Genomic DNA, 14,611 nt, shown 5'->3' with positions numbered 1-14,611 from the left:
ACCTTAAATTTAAGAGCCCTCGGATTATGCAGCAAGAGAACAATCCAAAGCGCACCAGAAAATCCACCAGATAAAAATTGTTCTGGAATGGCCTGAAGTCTGGGCTTAAGTCCAAATGAGATGCTGTGGTGTGACCTTAAACAAACCCTCCAATGTGGCTGCATAAATACCAATTTGTGATGGAGAGGAAGTCATAACTCCTCTGCAGCAATGTTGAAGACTGATTGAAAAGTTACCACAAAGGCTTGAATGTAGTGTTGCCCAACCAGTTATTATGTTTAGGGGGTAATTACTTTTTCACTGCAGAGGCAGATTGGTTTGGATTTTTAATTTTATTTTTTTTTTAATAAATGTGATTATAATTTGAAAACAACTTTTAGTGTTTGCTCTGTTTATTTTGCTCTGAGATTGAAGCACATTTCATGATTTGAAACGTTTAATATTAACAAAATGAAATTGGAAAAAACTATTTTCCTTAAGAAGGAAAATAGTTTTTTTTGCAAATGACCAAACATTTAACATTTGAAATATAATGTCGTCGTGATAAAGGAACAGTCAAACATTTGTTGTAGTGCCACTGACTAAAAACGTGAGGTGGTCAAAAATGTAATCAGCAGAATAAAATAATTTATGCTTACGTCTTTAGAGTAGATTATTTAGGGAAGGGAAAATTTTAAAATATTGTCTTCCTTTCTTAAAACCCATCGGATAACACCAGTGGCGCAACTACACATTATTCAGGTGGATGCGAAAACATAAATGTGCGTGAGGTACGAGTTGCACAGCTTTTAGATGGATTTGTTTATTGCGTGTGCAAACTCCATTGACAGGTCCCGGGAAAACCCCCCCAAACAGATTTCAGTCATTAAGTGTTTCAGAGGAACAGCCCTCTGATTTTCTGCCTTCCCGCCTGGACTCGACCAAACACGATGAAAGAAAAAGTTCTGGCACCGATCATGTCTTTTTTTTTTTTTTTTTGTTAATATTAAGCCTTTAATTCGGCCAGGATCACAGACAAACACTGTTAAAAATGTAGCTCTTGTTCTGAAACGACTGAATAATTTAGAGGAGACTCCGGTGCACCCCTTCACAGAGAGCTGCACAGTCAGCTGGGGAGCTGAATCCTGAATCATCTTGCTTTCATGTTCACAGGGAGCCTCACATGGGCTTTAAGCTGTCGCACCTGCTTTTTTATGCCGTCCCATTCTCGTTATTACGACTCTGCGATTCGTTGCTTGGCTTTGGCTGGTAAAAATGGCAAAAGCTAAAAGAAATAATTCAAGGTTGTTGGTGGTTATTGCATAGAGAGCAGTTAAGTGCTCTCTATGCACTTAACTGCATAGAGATAGGTTATAGGTTAGTGTGTGTTCACTCAATTATTTAATAGAAGAAGGACTCAGCCAGTGAGCGCTCTGTCATTTAATCTGTTTCCTTCTAGCGCACATGTTACTTTCTCCTTTATCATAGACCGGCCTGTGAATACCGTTTCTTTAAGACTAAGTTGTGGCTAATCTGAATAAACTAAAACGTATCATTACCTTAGCAGCTTCCTTCTGATTGCCAGAATCAGTATTTCGTTCTTTAATGCTCTGTGATCGTTTTTAGTCGTCACCCCATGTTGTCGCCTCTTTTTGCTCCACCTGGTTGCCACCAGCTCACCTCACGTGTTGCCCCCCGTCATGGACTTTCACCTGCTGTTGTACTCTCTGAAATTTCCATAAACTATTCCAGATTAAAATAGCCATATGTTGCAGCAGCAAGCTGTGAAAGCTGTTACACATGGAACGTGATTTGCAAGCTGTAGTTCCTTAAACAGTATTGCCTTAAGAGTGATCAGCTTTGTTGTTGTCTTTTTGTCAGGAAGTATTTCTGAAACAGCTCAATTTATTGTCTTTGTGAGTCTCATATGCATAAATTTTTTAGTGGTGTCGAGGCTGCAACATGAGAAGGCGGTCTGTGCTTTTTTTTTTTTTTTTTACATGTGGTAATTGCTCCTGGCTTGCCAGCTGAACCTCGGTAGAGTAAAACGTTTTCATGACTGTTTCACACTGAAGGACCACCTACTGACCTGATACGACTCCACAAAAACAGCAACATTACCTGGATGTGCTCCTGTTAATAAAATTAAAAATCTACACGTTATGAGAAAAAATCCTTAAACAAATGGCAATTTTTTTTAAATCACCCATTTTCAGGATGTTCCTCAGATATTTTTCTGTTTATCTGTTGCATTCATTCTTCTTGTCAAAGCACAACAAAAGAGTTTGCATGTTGAAGGAGGTGCTTAAATAAACTGGACTGCAGACTGTTCATCAGACTGTCTCTCTAACTGGATCATCTCTGTCCGGTTTTCCGGTTTCTGCTGGCGTCTGGAATTGCGTCACTCGTGAAACCAGACTTGCTTCTGGTTTCAAATCACAAGAGCTGTTCAACTTCAGCGCTCTGAGGTGTTTAGACAGTAAATAAGGTTGGATATAGACTATAGTGCTCATGGTGGCAGCGGCTCTGTTACGTTAGCTCTGATTTGATTGTTTTGTTGACTTTTGTTCATAATTCTTTTGGTTAAGGTATTGCTTGTTTGGACAGCTATTCCCTCTGGTTTTGAAAGCAAAGGATTTTTGCTTTTACTTTTTCACTCTTGGACAGTTCAGTTGTTATGATGTGTAACCGTGGCGCCTGAAAATTTAAACTATCTCTTCTGTTCTTCTGGTCACATCTCCGACTCTAACTTCCCCCCTGACCGATTTCCTAATCTTAAAAGAGAAGCAGCAAAAGCAAATGAGGAGGATCAGCATTGCTTGTCCCCCACTGATTGTCATCCAGGGCATGTTACTGTGTGGAATATCAACTTTGTTGCCTTGAAATTGAGCTGTTTGCATGTTGCGACTGTCATGAGAGTGTCGAACAACAACAGTCGTCAGTCAAAGGCTTCTTCAGATTTGAAGAAAGCCTGACTTTGACCAGAGGTCCTTCCTGCCCACAGCATCACCATCCACAGCGACTCCTTGAAGATACTTGGATTATGCGCTTGGGACAAATGAAATATTTTTTGAATAGAAATATTGAGTAAGAGTTTCTGTAGCAGCAGATGCCAGTAAATGCTAACGTGTGCCTCAGATATGTCAGTCCCTGCTTCCTCCTGCTTTTTTATCACAAAGAGAAAACTTTGCATCCGGAGGCAGGACCGGGACATCAGATTACGTACCTGCACTTATTTGCCTTTTGTCTTTGTGACCCTTGTTATTACTGCTTCTGGGCCTCTTGGGACAGTGTGTGTGTGTGTGTGTGTGTTGATGTCATCAGTCCCATCAGGGATGAGTTTAATGAATGTGTGGAGGAAAACATGATTCTCTTTGTTGCCCCTGTTGGCCACACCCAGCTTCCTATTCCGCAGGAGGAGAACGATTGGAGACCATTTTCACCCTGCTGGGCTCGTAATACCAGTTTTGGTCTAAACCAACAGAAGTACACATGTGTCTTCTCTTTCAGTAATATAATCCACTGTGACAGAATATACACAGAGGTCTCATTATACGCGAGATAATTGTGTTTTCTTTTGGTGTGTCTCTGCAGCTCCAACCTTCTAAAAAAATAAAGAAAAGAAAAGAATGCATGTCGAAATTACGAACAGCTTTACAAATGTCTTTTCAAATATAACCTGTCGGGAGCAATCTGATCGAAGAGAACAGCTGTGTGTGATCCGTGGAAAACATTTTATTGCGGGGAACTATTTAGTGTGCTTAAAGTGGAAGAAAATGGTTGCAGGGTTTAATTTGAGTTCGCTCACAGCTTCTTTGAGCAGCTGCATAAGCCTAATTGTCAGTCACACAGCGTATTAGTGTTGACATACTGTGGTCTTGTACCAACATGCACAAGTTCACAAGCACAGGCGCAAGAAAAAGCAAGAGAACCCTCTGAATGGCTCCACATTGCAATCATACACAATCATTCAGGCAATGTAAAAAAAAAAAAAAGAACATTTTTTGTGCTGCCAGTAAATAAGAAACGTGGCGTTAAATATACAACCTTGGAAAAAATTGAGACCACATCAAATGATGAGTTTCTCTGATTTTCCTCTTTATATTTATATGTTTGAGTAAAATGATCATTGTTCTTTTATTCTATGAACTACTGACAACATGTCTCCGACATTCCAAGCAAAAATTTAATTATTTGTAGAAAATGACGAAAAAAGATGCAGTGCTTTCAGAACTCAAATAATGCAAAGAAAACAAGATCATATTCATTTAGAAACAACAAAACTAATGTTTTCACTCAGGAAGAGTTCAGAGATCAACGTTTGGTGGAATAACTATGAGGTTTTCAGTGGGGTTCAGTGCAGTTGGCTCTTCATTTTTTATAGAGCTGTATATTGTGTTGTGTAAAAAAATTAACTGCATGTTCATGACAGCCACTACAAGACCTCATAATACTCATAGTTATTGCTCGTATCATCAGGATTGTCCTAAATATTACAATTGTTGCTTGAATCTACAGGAAAATGGTCTTGAGCAGTGAGGAACCCATTTCATTTAAATAAATTAAAAACCCAAACATTGTTGTTGTTTAAATGGTAAATGGCCTGCACTTGGAAAGGGCTTTATCACGTTCAAGGTCGCCACAATGACAAAGTGACTGAGACAGATGGAGTGGGGGGGTAGGGGGGTTAACTGGCTGCTCCCCTGTTACAGGACGAACCCCTTCCACCTGAGCCACTGCTGCCCCTTAAAAACACGCAGGGTGTTTACCATATTCTTGACATGTGTGTGTCCGGCTACTGGTGGCTGTACGCGATGAGTTGGGGTAGATTAGAACGAAAACGAAGCCTCTGGGAGGCCTCAGAAGATGTTTATTCTGCAGATAAAACCGCGCCAGCTCTTTGGACCTCAGGACCTTCGTTTTGCTGAATAAACAACAATCCTGCTGAAAATTACCGACTTGAGCTCAATCAACGAAGGCATGGGGGGAAGGGGTGTGAGGGCACGGTGCCAGCTCATGACGGTGGAGTCAGCACACAGCATCACAAAGATTAGACCGGACTTTGTAGATTTAAAGTCGCATTCCATATAGGTTGTTTGATTTTTTTGTTTTAACGAGTAGGTGTTGACATAAATTTAGGTTGTTTTCTTGCAAGGCCAATTGAGTGTAATGTGATGGGGGTGGGAAGCAGAGCAGAGCGAGAGAGAGAGAGAGAGAGAGAGAATGAAGATGTGCAGCCAATTACTATTCAGCCCTAGAGGCCGCGGGGCAGAAGGAGAGCGACCGGCCGAGCCGCAGCTCAAATATTCCCAACAACAGAAAGTTGGAGAGCGTTCGGGCCAGAGAGGACGGACGACTTTGATGTTTTGCATCGTTCTCTTTTTTTTTTTTTTTTTTTTTTACGACCCGGCTGTCCAACCAGGACGAGCTGCGGCTGTCTCGTGCAAAGGTCGACTGAAATCATTTGATCGTGGCGTCCGGCGCTGGGGACAGACGTGACTGGGTCACTGTGGGAAAGTGTGGTAACACAAGTGAGGCCTTTTCTCTCCCCCTCATGGTGCAGCTGTGGTTTGACCCCTGGCAACCCTGTAAATTGGGAGCAGACAAGTACCGGTTCATATTTGTGTTTGTGTGATGCACATTTCGCAAATGCAAATATGTAAGGTCGTGATTATTATCCACCAGTTTCTCCGATTCTCTTTTTTTCTCCCCAACATATCCGGTGACGGTAACAGTTTAACTCTCTCGTCCCTAACTGCTGGAAAATGATCCAGATGGAGGAGCGATTACTTTGGGTTTCGGTTAATGCATGCTGACCCCTCCCCCATCCCAGTCTCCATCTCTTCCCCTCTCTCTGTGTTTCTGCAGAGAAATTGCCTGTTCACATAAGCTAAAAATAAATCATGTGACTGAGCGCAGCCAACTGTACTGTTCATGCATTACTTATGGAAGTGTTTGCCTTTCTTCCATATTTCTTCCACAAAAAAAAAAAAGAAAAGATGCTCCCCTGCCTCTGAGTTGGTATTTTTGTCGGCGTGAGCTCCCAGGCGATGTCCTTGCAAACATGAGCTTTCTTGCTTATTCCCACTGTCTGTGGTTTTTCCGCTGCCATGTGCCAAATATTTAGGCAAGGCCATCTTATCTGCGATGATAAACCACGGAGGTAGAGGCACAGAGCTCGTACTGATCAAACATCTGACCATGGTAACCTCAGCTTTCACTTTCCAGCATGTGAAATTACTTCAGCAAAATATGCAAAAAAATAAATAAAAGTGCTGATTTTACTCACAACAGTAAGACCAGTTGAATTTTGCATCTGTATTATAAACGTGTCAATAATCCATCGGTATTTTCCCAGAAGTGTCATTGTGGTCATTGTTCTTAGACGACCTCCCATGTTTATGTTTTTCACAGTTATAACTTATCGGCCTCAAAGCTCTTCTGGATGCATGTAGCCGCCTTGCCTCCATGCGTTTCTTCCGGCACCAGAACCTCCAGAACCAAACTGGAGTCTCTGACCTGGATTCATCTTTTTCCAGCTGCTGTCCCAAAAGATCCGGGACTCAAAAACTTCATGCGTTGCACAAACACTTTATGCACTTTATTTTTTCTTTTTTTTTTCTTTTTATATATTCAATTGTCTCAAAAAAGGTGAAAATAATAATGAGTGATGAATTTGGATTCAGAAACTTTTATCGTCACTCCATTTCTAATGAAAACACCCACTGAATGCTAATCAAAGTATGACTAGCTGATTGAAACAGTCAGTCATAATGTACACAAAGTGATGAAGCTCGCCTGTTTGTCACTGCAAGGTGCAGAAAACTTTTTAATTGGTCCAAGTGTTAATAATTGTCGAGAAAAGCTCAGCGCTTCAGGAAACAAGTTTATGATTTGTTAACAGGTCTTCACCTTATTGAGGCAGGGATTATCTTCAGTTCACCCAGGAACAAATGGGAATGAACGATCCGTCCCTGATGGTTTTTCTGGGAAAGTGGCGAGAGGCTCCACAGATTGATTTCTTGTACATGTGAAAATCTGACAGCTCTACCCACATGAAGGATTAGCGTCGAGACTGCACGGCCCCGGTCACGGCTTTGCTCGCCTGCTTCCTGGTCAAGGCTAAAGTCAGGGCGATGAATTAGTATCGGTCCACCTCTGTCTGCTCACTTTCTCCTTACTGCCACCATGTCCTATTCTGTGCCTCTCGTCATCTTCTTTTCATCTTCCACCTTCTCATCCGCTGTCGTCACTTCTCTCCGAGTCTCTGAATCACCCTGTCCCCAGCCCACGCTTCTGTCTCCGTCCACATTTAGTCCTGTTTTGTTTTTCCCTTCATTGAGGCTCATCTTTGACGCCCGCAGCCATCTCTAGAGATCACTGCAGCACTGTGCGCACCCATCTGTTTTCACCCTCCTGCCTACTGGTTTCCAACGCGGGTATTTTTCCCTGTCGCTCTCTCTCCTTCCTTGATCGCAGATGGCTCCTTTCGAAATCAGAGGGAGTCACTGTTAATTCATGCAGTCATTGGCGGAGAATGTTGATAACTTTGTCTTTTATTTTGTCAGGCGCAGTCGATGGATAAGTTGTTGTGTGTTTATTTTTCCTGCAAATTTAAATCTGAGTAACATTTTTGCTTCACAGGTGACATCACTCAGAAGGGCTACGAGAAGAAGAGGACTAAACTCCTGGCTCCCTACATTATCCAAACTCCAGGTAAGATCAGATCGCCTCTTAGTTTCTGAGAACACACACAGACTCCAACTTCTACTGGATATCTGGACGCCTTGCATCACTGCTAAGATTTCTACCACAGCGGAAGCCATTTCAGCCTGTTTGTGTTGGGTGGCTTTACTGTTGTGGCCGTCCTGCATTTGTCCAGATGTTTTCCTGAAACCATGTCATGCAAAAAAAAAAAAAAAGCCCCCAAAAAACAGATATACTTCCTGAAAATTAAATACATTTTGTACCATAAGATACAAACACCAAATTTCTGAGAAAGGCTGTTATTTATTTGAGCAGCATCTAAATATTTGTGCTCATAAAATCGATCAGAAAGCCCATTTTCTTATGACTTCCAAGTAGAAAAGTGTTGGATATTGCCAAAACTAGAGACGCTCCAATCTATATACAAATTCCCCAGTTTCCCTTTTAAATTGCCTCACTGCTCTGCACACTGCTGCTGAAGGTAGGAAACCGGCCTTTCTTGCCTCAGTGACAACCTCCACACTGAAGAGTTTTACTATTAGTGCCACTTATTGGCACTCCAGGCTTAGTATGTCCAGAAATTGCGTCGAATGAGGCCGGCGGGCTGAAAACGAGCCCATTTCTGAGGGCTTCTCAAGCTGTTACTGGACTGTTTTTTGTCCAAAATGTGAGCTCACACAGTCTGGAACTTTCCCTGTGCATCATCAAGTTAAAGTAGTGAAGGTCTTTGTACTTTTCAGGGTGATAACTGACCTTTTGTTCCCTCAGACCTACCAGTATTGAAACACAGAAGTTCTACTCACATGAAAAACTACAGATGTTCTAGTTTACATGGGACATCTTTCCCACTAAAAGAGGTTTGATGTTTTTGTTTGACAGTGGCGCCCCCTCAGAACGACGCACAGCCCCCTGCTCCCAGTTCGTCCAGCCACGTCCCCGCTTCGGCCCCCGCCAACTCGTCCCGGTACCGTGAACGCCGCTCTCGCCGGACGCATCGCAACGGAGGAACCAGGGATGACCGCTACAGATCAGGTCAGGAAACGGCCGCGCTTGCTTCTTGCTTCTCAAACTTCGAGCACCTTTGATGAGCCTCCGTGAGCCGGGCTTGATGAGTGAGCCGGTGTTTAAAAGTCACACAATGGGCTGTCTCAAAGGGACCAATTAAACAGGAGTTTATTGGAAGCGTGTTTGTTTATGGGAGTGTGAGGAGATTAGAGAAACAGTCAGCAGAGGAGGGCTGCAGCTGGGGAACCCCTTTGTGAGGGGCCCCCACTCCCTGCAACATGATGTCACTGGCTGGATGTGTGTGACGGTATTGATCCTGATGGGGAAACCTGATGGTGGAGAGTCTGAGCAGTCGAGGTGAAAGGTCACCGAAACCACATGGAGAATACTGCTGGTGTTCACTTGGACGTCTTGCTGCTTCTTATTGTTATCGTCTCCTTCTGCTCTGCTCTTGTGGGAATCACAGTAACACTCCAGCAGGCTCGCCGTGAAGCCGTATGAACCAGAGCCTGTCTGTTATACCGAGTTACTGAGGAAATTAAAAACAACTCGGGGAAACAGAGGGAGAAATCAGAGCTCAAAAATCCAAAATTCAAGAGCGACTCGGATAGGACCGACTCTAAACGTGCCGATCCAACATTTCACACGCAGCAAGAGCCAGAAAAGCTGGAGACCGCTAAGGCATTCAGAAGGAACGATGTGGATTGAATTCGAATAGCACTCCTCTAGTCATGGCAGCCACTGAAAGCTGCTTAACGACAGCAACATTCAGGGGAGGAAGCTGGAATTGAACCCATAACTTTCTGAATGCAAAACGATTGAACACTAAATTTTTATCATTATTATTAAAAAATGTATATATAATTTTACATTGTTTTTGATTTTTATATAAATAATGTTAGTAATAGTTTCCCCCAGAAAACTTTCTATGCCCGGTGGTTGGGACGCTCGGCAGTCATTCATCCAGCGGCCCGCCGTGTTTTTGAGTTAAAGATTTTTTTAAACTGAAAGGAAAGTTGAATATATCACTTCATAATTATGTGTTACTGGAAGATTAATATCTGAACACCAACTATAAAGTAATATAGGTTAGCTCATGAAAAACTGCTAAGCCTGGTGGGGGCACAAGTGAAGCCTGGTGGCCTGTCAGGCTTATAACACTCTGGGGGAAACCCTGGTAAAGCAGTGGTGTCTACACTTTTTTGCCATATAGACCCAAAGTTAAAAGTAATTTTTTCTTTAAAAAGTATTTTTTTTTTTAAACTGCAAAACTATTCTATTTTTGCTTACTCCACAGTGAACTAAAAATGTGATATTTCACTGAAACCACAGAGCAGCTCAATCTTTGTAAACCTGTAAATTGTGCTGCAGTTGGTAGCACGTTTGCCTTGCGTTCAAATCCCGGCCTGAAAAGAAAACTGAAAGTTCATGTTGCTCAAGGAATACTTTGTGTTGCACCATTCTCTGTTTTGAAAAAAATAAAATAAAAAATCAAATTTGTCAATCTAGCCCTTAAAAATTAGATACGTGTCAGTCTGCATTAGTAACCTGTGCTAGGGAGCCACATTTGTCTAGTCCTGTCGTCCCACAAAATCATTTCAAGAGTTCCACCCTATTTTGTTTTTCCAGAAATTTAACTTCACTTCATCTTTATTAGTTTGTGTCAATTTTTGTCAAAACGATCTGCTGTTTTTCAAAGCCTCAACATGTTTTTTTTTTTCCTGCATTCATACATGCAAGCTTTCCACTTTCTATTTTTACATCAGCTGCTCCACAGTTTCCTACTCAGGGGACCACAGTTTGCACTTTAGCTTCAAAGGTGACAACAATGCACTGCCTGTTCAGATTATAATAAGAAAAGTAATTTGAGAGTTTTTTCATCAGGAAATGATCCCAGTTTTTGTTTCCTCAGTATTCACACTTGACTGCAACTTTTGGGCTTCTTTATTTTACGAATAGTGAATAATTCAACCGTGGCTCCGATTCCTTATTTAAGTATTTTATTGAGCCACATCCAGGGAAGCCCCAAGTGCAAGACCTGCTGCTGACGGATGAGGGTGGGGAGCTGGAAGAGGGGACAATAAGAAAACAGCACAAACCTGTGGAGTCATCTGAAATGTCAGCAGCAGTGGATCTATACAGAGTCACTGGAGGGAAACAAGATGCAGCGAGAGCTGCTGTGGCAGCCAACTCACTTCTGCTCAATGTGCATTTCATTTAAATCAATAACCCTTTACAATATATACTTCAAAACTGTGTTGAAATGTTTCAGTGACGAAGTTGTGCTATCTTTTGGACCAATTAAAAAAAAAGTGAACTCGGTAATAGTTGGATGTTAATGACTAATATTTTATTATTTGTACCAGATTTTACAGATTAGCAGTTGTAATTAGTAACGCTCCAATTTTATTGGAGAAGATTTTCTTCTCCAATACTGATTGGAGTCATCAAAAGAACAGCAATTTACTAACACAAAGTCCTAATGAGGTTCTTAGCAGCTTTAAAATGTAATAAAACGGCACACATTTCATGAGTTAACAGAAATTAGACTAGTGTCCCACTTAGCTCAGTTATTTTGATGACGCTGCAGTCTCTCCTGTCTGTTTTTTGAAAAGCCTACTTTCTCCCTTGAAAAAGAGATTTTTAATCTCAATTCAATCTTCCTGCTTAAATCAAGGTGCAAAAACCCCCCCAAAAAACTGTAGCTCCAACACAGGATTAGCTGGTTTAAGTAAGAACTACAATGATCTGTAACGTCACTTAAACAGTGGTAAAACGTTTTTACATCAAATAAAGATAACCTTTAAAAAAAACTCCAATGCTGCTTCTGCTGCCATTTTGATAAAGTGCAATGCTGATGTTAGCTGTTTTGATATGACCAGGGGTGAAAGTCGTTTTAAATTCTTGGGGGTACTATGACAAAAAAAAAAAAATAAAATAAAAAAAAAACTTTCACCCGTGGATATGACTCCTTAATAATTTGACTTGTGACATATTTCAGTGCGTGGACAAAACTTACACACATTGAAATGTCACAATGCTTCATAAACTTAGCACTTTACTTTGCAGGTTATAAAATTCAGGTAAGTAATTTTTCAACTGCTCTTTATGCTTGGATAGTGGATCGGCACATACATACTTGTAGTTTTGACACAGGAAGTGTTCATCTTCAAAAATAAAACTGTCAGGTAAATAACTTAAATAAATAAATAACTTCAGTCAAAGCAGTTCAGTTTGAGATTTTCTGTCACGGCAGCACAATTCATAAAAATTGATTTGTCAAAGCAATGTCAGCGTGTGCAATATTGCAGTTTCATAGAATTGCTCAGATCAAAAATATTGAATAGGCGGTAATATTTGTATATTTGGCCTGATGCATGGATTTTACTATCTTTTATGCTGACCCTGATTCAGATTTTGCTGATTAATGTCTTAAAACTTAAGACTAATGGTGGTTATGCTGTGATAAATGGATGGGAAAGAATTAGAAGTGAGGAAATGTGGATTAATTGGCGTTGATGTCGTCATTCTAATATTCAAAACAATATCCAATGTCATGTATGCGACCATATTTCTGTACAGAACTTTTTAAAGTTTTATGCATTCATCATAATGAGACATAAAAAGGACAGTGAGAGGAATTAAATCCAGTAAAGTTCCATCAATAAGCAGCAACTTCTGTTTGTGCCGCTGTGACACGCGCCGCAAACAAAGCAGAACTTTTGTGTACATCCACTTTAATATGTAGAAATTTCACTTCTCCATAGAAGTTGTGCAGTTCAGTTCAGATGGGTCATTTTTGTTTAGTCTAATCAAGACCTTCAAACCCAAATAACAGAAAACTATGATATAAAACATAATTTTCTAAGCTGTAAAGCCTGGCCTCCTTCAGATATTTCAGCACTTAAGCAACTCGACTCCTGCTGGACTTGCAGTAAACGCACTGCTTATCTTCCTACTCTTCAAAAGGTATGGCCTATAAACATTACTACCAATCCCACATTATTTCTCTTACTATTACGCTTCAAGTGTAAACGACAGATCGAACCTCAAACTTATGAAAAAAACAAAACAAAGTCAAAGCAAGGAATTCCCTGGTACAACACAAGCCTGTTCCCACATCAGGCTTGTGTTGTACCACTGGATTCATCTGTAGCTTGGACCTGCGGTTAAACACAAGCCCAGCTTCTAAACGCCACACTGTCTCTGTGAAACACCGTCATTCTTCAGGACACGTTTGAGGAGTCGCCCTCTCCTGACGCTCCTGTGTGTGAGAGGGAGGGAAATGCACATTATGAGGAAGGATAATTTAGCCCACAGTAATCTGTTCATCAGAGCGCCGTTTACGTAATTATAGTCCCCGTTGCCGCTGTGCAGTGGGCCGCTCTGGATTTATTTTTATCTCTCGATGTTCGAACAGTTTCACTGAAGTAATAAATGTGTTTTCTCTCAGCGCATAATTCTCTTGCACATGTTGTGTTGCATGGTCTGAGCGTGCTCTCGGTCACGTGGTGCCACTTAATGCGCCTGTGGGTGTCATCGAGTGAACAGCCATCGCTGTGTTTGTTGCTGTGTGCATTTTGTCTGTGTAGGCTTGCGAGTGGGCTAATGCGCCGCTTTCTTCTCTCCTTCGTGGCTTTGTTCTTCGTCGAGAAAACATTTTCATCACTCCTTTCTCAGATTTTAAGCAGGATCTCGCTGGAAAAAAAAAAAAAAGGCTAAAATGTTATCGCTAAGAATAAAGTAATCCTTCTCATCAAGTCTAGATGGATTTAATCTTGTAAGATGATTTATTTGAGTTTATTTGAGTTTGCTTGCGAGATCTAACTGGAAAAAGAAAATCTCCAGTGTTCCAATGTGTCAATGATAAAATAAAAGTTTTTTGCTGCGTTCACACCATATGAATCTAGAAGAGCTTCTTAGCGAGTTGGCCTGCAAAGGCCAAGGGCTTTAACAGCAAAACCTTAAACTTTAAGTCCATTTAAGTTGATTTTTTTTCCTTTTTTTTCTTGTTGTCTTTTGCCTCAGAACTAGAGTACATTGGACTCAAGGTGTGTTCTTTTTCCTCTGCCTGTGCAGATATCCATACAGAGGCTGTCCAAGCTGCACTGGCTAAAAACAAAGAGGAAAAAATGGCGCTGCCAATGCCAACCAAGCGGCGCTCCACTTATGTGCAGTCCCCCATTGAAACCCGCACACCACCAGGTAATGCCCAGACTTTTGTCTCTCTTTCAATGCGGCTGTAAATTCAGACATCAACGTATTAAACTAAACATTATCGCTTTCTTTCTTTCTTTCTTTTTTTTTTTTCTTGGTCTTTCACAGATTCCTCGTCAGGGTCTGAAGATGAGACGTCTGCACGCAGGCAGTCTTCGGCGGTCGCTCCTCAGCCTCAAGTCCATCCCAACCTGCAGAGCTCGGACTACTGGATGAACCGCTCTGCCCAGGGCTCCTCCACCTCGTCCTCCGCGTCCTCCACGATGTCTCACGGTGAGGCCAAGCCTCAGGCGCAGAGCCAGCCTCAGCCGCAGTACAAGCCGCAGTACCAGCCGCTGTATCAGCCTCACCATCAGCCCCAGCAGCAGCAGCCTCAGCAGCAACCTCACCGCCAGCCTCAGGAGCAGAGCCGCGCTGCAGCCGTGGCGGACATGCTGGCTCACAGTCGCATTGGTGAGGAAGGGTTTGATGAAATATTCATGGACACAAAAGTGTTGCATTTGTCCTACAAGTTGCTCCCGCAGTCAAAGTTTGCTAAGGACCCTGAGAAGTCTAATGTGAAACTCCTTTACTTTGTGATAAACAGTGAATTTCTCTTTAAAAATCCGATTCTGTTTAACAAACTAAGAAGATGCTTTTCAGCTACATTACAGGTTTATCAAACATCTTTTCAGCTCCTTCTGAGAACTCCGCCCCTCCTCCA

The sequence above is a fragment of the Poecilia formosa genome, unplaced genomic scaffold (assembly GCF_000485575.1).
Source record: "Poecilia formosa unplaced genomic scaffold, Poecilia_formosa-5.1.2 Scaffold186, whole genome shotgun sequence".
Classification (NCBI taxonomy): Eukaryota; Metazoa; Chordata; class Actinopteri; order Cyprinodontiformes; family Poeciliidae; genus Poecilia; species Poecilia formosa.
The sequence above is the reverse complement of the archived record's forward strand: the minus strand, read 5'-3'. Positions refer to the sequence as shown.